At 33.8% G+C, this 9,470-nt stretch overlaps 1 pseudogene; it reads right to left on the bottom strand.

Moving 5' to 3' along the window:
• Positions 1-8,018: 8,018 nt before the first annotated feature.
• LOC102476096 (U2 small nuclear ribonucleoprotein B'' pseudogene) lies at positions 8,019-8,713 on the bottom strand (annotated as a pseudogene).
• Between the last annotated feature and the right edge of the window lie 757 nt (positions 8,714-9,470).

Here is a 9,470-nt window from a genome sequence, read left to right as displayed (position 1 = left end):
CCTCTCCAAAAAAAAAAAAAAAAAGATAATCCTCTGTCCTCTGGTGTTGTTGCTCTTTTACAATCTCTACTGATTATAATGCTGGAATGGAAAAGTCCAGGTTATTTTATGTTATAAATTCTTTCATATACCTTCTCTAATCCTCTCTGCCAGGCAGAACTCTTTTCTATTTCTTTGCTGAGCCTTTAATATTTTAAGTGCTTCAAATGTGTTTCTAATTGTTGATACATTTTTTTTATGAATGCTTTAAAATATTTGTCAGATATTCTACCATCTCTGTCACTGTGGTTTTCAGGTATTTTGACTATGTTTTTTTTTTTTATTTAAATTAAAATTTCTCTGATTTGACTGGTCCTTTGGCTGGTGATGATCAATTAAATTCTGAATATTTTGGGTAGGTATTATATTATGAGCTGTTAGATCTTATTTTAACTTTTTGTCTTAGCCAGCCTTTTCTGACATTGCTTCAACAGAGGAGAAGCACACAGGCCAGCTCTTGCCAAGTATGAGTAAAACATTAATTTCCTTATATATATACTTCATCGACACCTAAAGGAATGATAAGGTATCCCTGTTATTGCTGAGTTTGGGGTGATACTGGCCATAAGCTAGTCCTACACTGACATATTCTGACTCTCTATACCATTCCATTAGGGAAAGGAAAGGAGTGTCTTGTTTACCCCTGTACTTATTGCCATTTCCAGCATACAAGCTTCTTCAAATCCAAATCCTAAATATATGGGTTATCAAGAGAATTAACAACCATGTCTTCTTAGCAGATATGCTTTCTCTCCATTAAGAAAATTATTCTATACATAATGCCTGAAGTGTATTTATATTAACTGAAAAAGTAGTAGGAAAAAGGACATCTAGTCTGTCTCTCTGGAAGCATTTTTTCAATCTATTGTGATTATCATATATTTGTCCTATTTTTCCCATTAATCCAGTGAATTATTATAAATGACTTGTTAAATGTTAAATCACCCTAGGATTTCTTATATAAACCCTATATGGCTTTATAGCATTAACATTTTTATGTATTTTGCATTTAATATTTTAATATTTTGTTGTAGATTTATGCATCTGTATCCTTGAAAGAGATTGATAAACAATTCTCTATTTAAAAATATTTTCTTGACCTATGTTGGTTATCTGGAATATGCTGATCAAATGATATTGAGTAAGAAAGTGCTCTTGGGGGCCCAGCCGATGGCTTAATGATTATGTCGCTGACATCACTATCTTATTCATGAAAGTGTTGCCTTCATGTTCTAGTCACTGTCCGCTAGACCTTATTTCTGTTACTCCATCACAATAGGAACCACATTAAAAAACAAGCAAAAAACACACACATAAACACACACACACACACAAACACACACACAGAAATCATATCAGCACAGAGTGAAAGGGTGGCTATCTGCAAATCTGAAAGGGAGACACAAAAAATTGAACCATTCTGGACACTGATCTTGGAATTTGCAGTTTCCAGAACTGGGAGGAAATAAGTTTCTGTTGTCTAAGTCACTCAGTCTTTAGGTATGGCAGTCAAAGAAGACTAAAACCCTGTCACAAAAACTATATTTGCTAGTCAGGACCAGTAGATAGTGTAATGGCTATATTGCTGGACTCCCATATAATCGACCATGGTTCAAGTCCTAGACCTGGCAGCTTAAAACTCATGCTGGGTTCATGTGAATGCATGCCCAAAATACAGAGAGAAGAATAGAAGAGAGGGGATTACAAATGAACATCTCCATTGGGAGATTATTTCTCACTATCTCTCTGTCTCTCTCTGTTTTTCTGGTGAGTGCACATGCCCTTTAGCAAAGATCTCTCAAAAAAAAAAAAAGGAAGAGCAAAAAATGATAATAGTCCTCCCTTTGTCCTTTACTTTCTGTAGTTACAGTTGCCCATGATCAACTACATTCTAAAATATTAAATGCAAAATTCCAGAAATGAGCATTTCATAAGTATTTAGTTACACACTGTTCTGACTAACATGATAAAATCTCTCACCAACCCATTCCGCCCTTTCTTGTCCAGGATATGAGTCATCCCTCTGTCCAGCACAAACACAATGAATATATTCACATTAGTCACTTAGTAGCCTTCTAGGTTATGAGGTTGATAAAAATATAATATATATAATGTTTGGTACTATCCATGGTTCTAGCCATCTGCTGAGCATCTTAGGAAATATCTCCCATGGATAAGAGAAGACTACTGTACAAATTTAGCAACTTTAAATAACAGAAAATTTTTACCCCATGCTTTATTTCAGAAGTCTGGGTGGGCTTTACTGTTTTTGTTTTTGTTTTGTTTTGTTTTTTAAGTCCAGGTTTCACAAGGTTGAAATCAGAGAAAGAGGATCATTATTATATACCAGTAGCAATAATAATTTTTTAAAAACTAATATATATTATGGTACCGAAAAGAGATTATATTGTAACAAGCACCTAAAAATGTGGGAATAGTTTTATAATTGGGGTTTGGAAAGAGACTGGGTAATTTTTGAGGTATGTTGGAGAATATGCAAATTCCTTTGACCAGACTGTCCAACTGTATTCCAAATCAATTTTACCTTTATGAGTTTTTTCCACCAATATACAAGGATTCTAGTTAGTCCTCTAAAGTTTGCATAATATTTTTCAGATATGGCACCACACTTTCTGAGACCTGATAGGTATTGTTGACTCCCATTTTGGGATCTTGTCATGGAAGAAAGACTTTGTTGGTTAGTTGTGATAGTTCAGATGGCCTTGCTACTCTATCACCTTTCTGCAGTTTCTTTGCACTCGCCTGTGACTTTCCCATGTAACAAAGCTTCCAAAAACATTCAAAAGCACACACACACACACACACACACAAACTTTATAGATAATAATCACTTATAAATATTATGTAAGTAAATTAAGTTACACTAAAATCAATGACAGTATAATATTGGGGTCTTTCATATGTAAAAATTGAGTATTAAAGAAAGACCAGAGAAAAATAAAGTCTGCATCTAAAGTAAATATTGTATTATATATTTGACAATAAACATGGGAACATTTGTGCTGTTTTTTTAGAAAAAGAAAATCCTTTATTCATTTTATATATACATTTTTTAAGATTTTATTTTGCTTTAGGGTGCATGCACACTCCAGAGAGAGAGGAGAGACAGAAACATTGAGACGGAAAGTGAGAAATCAACCCCTAGAAGGAATGGCCATGTTGAAATCCCTTTTCCTCCATTCTCCTCCTGGGATCTTCGGCATGCACACGCAGATTAATTGGGCTTGAGTTTCAAGCCATCAGGTTCAGAACTCAAACCCCATTTGGCCATGTGAGAGTCCAGCGACATAGCTATTACACCATCTGCTGATCCCCCATTATATTTTTTAAGAGTACAAGGCTTATTGTTAAATCATTTTATGAACATTAGATGACAATTTTTCAGGGCTTTATCTTTTGACATTGTACAATGTATTTACTTAAGCATCTTTAGAATAATTTTCATTTGATGCTGACCCTATAACAAAATATAAAACATGTGAAACAAACACTTTCAAGTCACACATCAAAAGGAAAAGAAAATATTTATCAGGATTTCAGAACATTTGCCCCCAAGTTGTTAAAATATTAATAAATGTATAAATGCATATTGAGATCTATGACAGTGAGAAAAAGTCTTATTTTTTGAAAATTTTTTATTTAGTAGGACTTAGAGGCACATAATATTAATGTTTGTAATGGTGAAATGAGTTAAAAATTCTATTTAAAAATTTACTTCCCATATTCAGTTATCTACATAATCCAAATGAACAAAAATGATACCATTTTCATTAGTTCACTGAAAATTAGAAGAAAATCTTTACAAGTTATAAATAACTATTCTTTAGATTATTTCAGACTCACTATTTAAGTTTGTAGCTATAATTAATGTTATTCAACAGAAAATAATTTTTTCCAGCCACTCTCAAATCCTGGAAATAAAGAAAACATTAGCAGTTGAATTCATTTTTATTTTCTAAAACTTACGATGTCTTTCAAAATTCTATAATTCTAGCAGCAAAGAATAATCTAGAAAATATTGATTTCTTTATAAGAAAATCTACCCTTTCATTATGTTGAAAATACTGTATCAAACTTTTGGGATATTTTTAAATTTATATTTAACATTTATTGCATAACTATTATATTTCTCTTCCTACATTAAAACTCCTCAATAAAGAGCTGTATTTTTTCTTTAATTGTATCTCATTTAGCACTGTGAAAAAAATATAAAGTATTAATTTTCCACTTTCCAGAATAAAAAGCATTGGACTTGTTATACACGAAAGAAAAAAATATCAACCTATATTTACAAAAGCATACTGTGCTGGGAACCAGCAGTTAGCGTAATGGCTATGTCGCTGGACTCCCACGTAGTCCACCGTGGTTCACGTCCCGGACCCTGTGGCTTAAAACTCAAGCCGGCCGCGTGTGCGTGCATGCCCAAGATCCCGAGAGGAGAATGGATAAGAAGGGATTGGGCGTAACCATTCCCCCTGGGGGGTGATTTCTCGCTTTCTGTCTCTCTGTCTCTCTCTGTCTGGCTGGCGAACCCACGCGCTCTACAGCAAAAACCTCTCCAAAACAAAACAAAACAAAAAGCATACTGTGCTATGGAAGCACAACCGTGTGTGTACTAAACTTTCAATACATCTATTGAGATGATTAAAAATAGCTTCATGTCATGTAATGATGGAAGTTTAGATTCATTCATTGAATCTAAAAAGACCTACTTGTCATGTAGCATTAATAATAGCTAGTTAACATGACTGCCAGGCAAAATGCTAAGCAGTTTTCAATTATATTTCATTCAATTCTATTAAAATTATACCTGGAACTGGAAAGTGAAGCTGTGGTTACACAATTCTTTGATGAGGTTGACCCACATAGAAAGATTCTAGGTTTGAGTCTAGAGACCTCTTTGAACAGGCCAGGCATATATGTATGACAATGGTCGGGAGATGTCAACCTGAGGATAGATTGTGGCATGAAGATCCTGTTAGTGGTGTTGTCTCTCTCATTCAAGGAAGAAATAAATTATTTTTAAATGTATAAGACAGGTATAATAATTATTCTCTTCTTATAAACTTAAAAGTTGAGACAGAGAAAATTAAGTAACTTTTACAATTTTTTCAGCCAGTACATGACAGAGATAGGCTTAAAAAAAATCTAGATCTGACATCAGATCTTTTAATCTCTATACTCTATAATCTCTATACTCTATAGAGATCTATAATCTCTATACTGCACTGCCTCTTTTTTTCTTTTTTTGGAGAGGTTTTCGCTAAAAGGTGCATGCACTCACCAGACAGACAGAGAGAGACAGAGAGACAGAAAGCGAGAAATCACCCCCCCAGGGGGGATGGCCACACCGCAATCCCTTCTCCTCCATTCTCCTCTCAGGATCTTGGGCACACACGCACACACGCCCAGCGTGAGTTTTAAGCCACCGGGTCTGGGACGCGAACTGCGGTCGACTACGTGGGAGTCCAGTGACATAGCCATTACGCTAACTGCTGGTTCCTGCACTGCCTCTTCAAGTAAATAATACACCAAATGAGAAAAGCTGAGGTCACTCAATTGGATTAATTCTAATAAACTGAAGTCTTGAACAATAGCTCAATAACCTGCTTCCTCAAATAACTAATCTACTCAATATTTTGTCACATCTCTGGATCAGAAGAAGCTTATAAAATAGTTCTCTACTAAATAGTGACTATAATCTAGTATCTTACTAAAATAATACCTGAGGGCTCTGGAAAAAGTATACAATTTCCTCAAAACTCTATCATCAAGGCATCAACTTTTGCTGTGAGAAAACTTAGTTCACTAATATTCTTTGCTAGTCTGAGTTATGTGTGCAATTCTGCTACTCATTCCATTCTTACTTGAGATTCCATCTGCAGAAACTTGACATCTGTTTCCCTGTAACTATAAAGGAAATTTTTCCACGTGTTCATATAAACAATTTGAAGTAGGGAATAAATTATCACAGAGAGCACATGCTGCAATTGAAGCACTGACATCTGTAGGAATATGTGATATAAAATTAACTCTCTGATTACCCAATAGTATTTATGTAACTTTATAACTATAATTTACTTTCAAAGTTTTTCATATGGATTAATTTTAAACATATTTTCGATAAATGATTGTTGATGCTGATGTGTCATCTCCAAAGAACATGAGAAGAATTTTAAATTTGAGGCATTACCATAAAATTTCTACAGTGAAGTGAGGCCTAATTAGGTGGAAATAAAATATATGTGCAAAAAGTTGACTTGGAATATCCTTTGGTTTTGCTCAAACATCAACTTTATGCTTATTTTAGATATCAATTGGGTAGTCAAAAGTATACAATTTCCTCAAAACTCTATCATCAAGGCATCAACTTTTGCTGTGAGAAAACTTAGTTCACTAATATTCTTTGCTAGTCTGAGTTATGTGTGCAATTCTGCTACTCATTCCATTCTTACTTGAGATTCCATCTGCAGAAACTTGACATCTGTTTCCCTGTAACTATAAAGGAAATTTTTCCACGTGTTCATATAAACAATTTGAAGTAGGGAATAAATTATCACAGAGAGCACATGCTGCAATTGAAGCACTGACATCTGTAGGAATATGTGATATAAAATTAACTCTCTGATTACCCAATAGTATTTATGTAACTTTATAACTATAATTTACTTTCAAAGTTTTTCATATGGATTAATTTTAAACATATTTTCGATAAATGATTGTTGATGCTGATGTGTCATCTCCAAAGAACATGAGAAGAATTTTAAATTTGAGGCATTACCATAAAATTTCTACAGTGAAGTGAGGCCTAATTAGGTGGAAATAAAATATATGTGCAAAAAGTTGACTTGGAATATCCTTTGGTTTTGCTCAAACATCAACTTTATGCTTATTTTAGATATCAATTGGGTAGTCAGAAAAGTCATGACACATTTTTGCATATAAATACCTAAAAAATATATCATGACTTTTTCAATGACCCTATATATAAATTCCAAAAAAATGTTTCATTGGAACTATGGGATTCACAATTGGCAGCCATACAAGCAATAAGATTTTAAAATTCAGCTAGAACAGAAGTAACTGAAAATGAAGGTATAATAACGCTTAAGAGAGATAACCTAAATTCTCTTAAATATGTCTAAATAGATTCTATATGGCATGTATCACCCAGAAGTAGAATTATTCATGAAACTGTTCAGGATTTTAGTTAATCAATGTATTTAATGGGCAGTTGAAGAAAAACCCTGTACTGCGGAGATAATTATAGGAATGGCATATAAAGCAGAGAAAACACATCATGGATACTGGTATCATTTTTTGAAGTTGTTATTTAGGTCCTCTATGAGATCAAGTATAAATTCACTAGTATCAAAAACAATTAGGGCAAAATTAAAAGAAATTACACTATAATATCAATTTCTGAAATATAATGATGACTCCTGGCAGTAGTGCCATATGTCTTCAAGCTATGGTTCCACCCTACCAGATATATCAATATTATAGCATTGGCATCATTATAACATTGGTTAATAAGTTAGTTAGGGTAAGAAAGTTGCTTACAACTATAGGACCTCATTGCCATTTCCACAGATTTAAAATACAGTTAGTTGTTATTGGCTTAACAAAATTATAAGGCCACATTTTTTGACCAATGGAATAACAATGATATGAAGCTATTTAGACTCCAAAATCTTGTAAATGAAATTAAGCGTCATGATTGAGAGACTTATTTATCTATTTTATTTTATTTTAATAAAATAAAAATAAAAGTTTATTGCATGAAATAAAGATAGTCATATTTCATATTTTGCTAAAGAAAGACTAGGTAATATTTAAAGTTCTATACAAAAATTTCACTTTCACTTCCTCTCCATCTACCAAAATGACCTGACAAATGTTATTCAAACAAACACTATAAATTACACCAAGGCCTTCACAGATGATTCTTCCAAAAGTTATTTTATGGCATAGGTGATCTTCGTGGCATGGGATGGTGTGATCTTAAATCCTTGGAAAGCATCCCTGGCAGCTCCAGCCTGTCCATCATTTTCAAAGTCAGCAAAAGCAATGTTATGCCTCCCAGGCACCAAACATATTTAATACTTCCCTGAACCCAGGGAATGATTAAACAGCATGGAAAACTTTATCTCATTAGTCTTTTCTGGTAAGTTATTAAGGATTAAAATATAGTTTGGAAGGTAATCAGGAACTTGAGAAGATTTGGTGTTGAATTTTCTTGGTTATTAGCTGAGTTTGGTGTCCCTGGCCGAGCTTTTTGTTTGCATTTGCAATCTGTTCCACAGTTCAGGCTTATTTCTTTTTCTTCTTCTTTTTGTCAACAAAAGTATCATCATGCATTTTATATATTATATCAAAGTCTGGTTTTGCATACTGGATTCATATTGGTTAATTATAAAATGGAAATCCTTGTAACTGTCTCAAAGCATTTGTGGATTAGCCTAGTTCCTTAAATACATTATAACAAAGCCCTGCCTCCTCATCTGCCTGGTCTTTAAAGCCTCAATATTTACCATGTGGCCAACCTGAGAAAACAGGGCATACACAGATCTCTTCAAATCTTTTTAATTTTGTCATTCATATTATTGATATAAATTGTATGATTTGGGTGGATATCAATGTTTGTGTTAAATAGTCAAATAGTTCAGTGTGGAGACAAGAAATAATCAGGCAGTGATCAGATTCCACCCCTCCCTCACCTCCAAGCCAACTTCTCTGCAAACCCATGATCAACATGAAGTTGGAGCCTTGTAGGCCCCCAGTTCTTTCCAAGGAAACTCAGACAGAATACCTAAAACCACAACAATGAGGCACTCTAGAGTGTTTAATTCCAGAACTAGCTCACGTGACCCTGGAGCCATCAAATTCTCCAATAATATTAAAATATTAAGTGTGATTGATAACCACAGAGGCATCTCTCATGGACACTACAAGCTGGAAGGTTATAAACTGAATGGTATAGAGCAGAAGAGGCAAATGGGGAGAATATACGATAAAGAGAATCATGTGAATGATAGAGATTATAAAAGTTAGGAGACCATTGTCTTGATAGTCAAAATTTGAATAGAAGAAACAATGTGGAGAGAAAATGTCTGTGGCATGTGATATAAAACCCCATTAAGAAATATTATTATAAAGATAAACATATTTTCCCAAGTCATTGAACAGAGATGTGTAAGTTTTGTATAAGGTGGAGTAAGCCTGAAAGTAGGACTCAGGTGGATTAAGCATGCTCTGTTGAATGATGAGAAAGAGTGCATAGAAATAAGATGCCACTCAGGCCAACCCATGGCATGATGGTTAAAGCATAAGTATAAAATATTGTGAAAATTAAAATAATCTGAAGTATAGTTAATAACAAAGTGTCAATATCAATGTCTTTAGTTTGG

This window comes from Tupaia chinensis, unplaced genomic scaffold (genome assembly GCF_000334495.1).
Source record: "Tupaia chinensis unplaced genomic scaffold, TupChi_1.0 Scaffold149552_1, whole genome shotgun sequence".
In the NCBI taxonomy this organism is placed as follows: Eukaryota; Metazoa; Chordata; class Mammalia; order Scandentia; family Tupaiidae; genus Tupaia; species Tupaia belangeri.
This window is presented reverse-complemented; position numbering and strand designations above follow the sequence as displayed.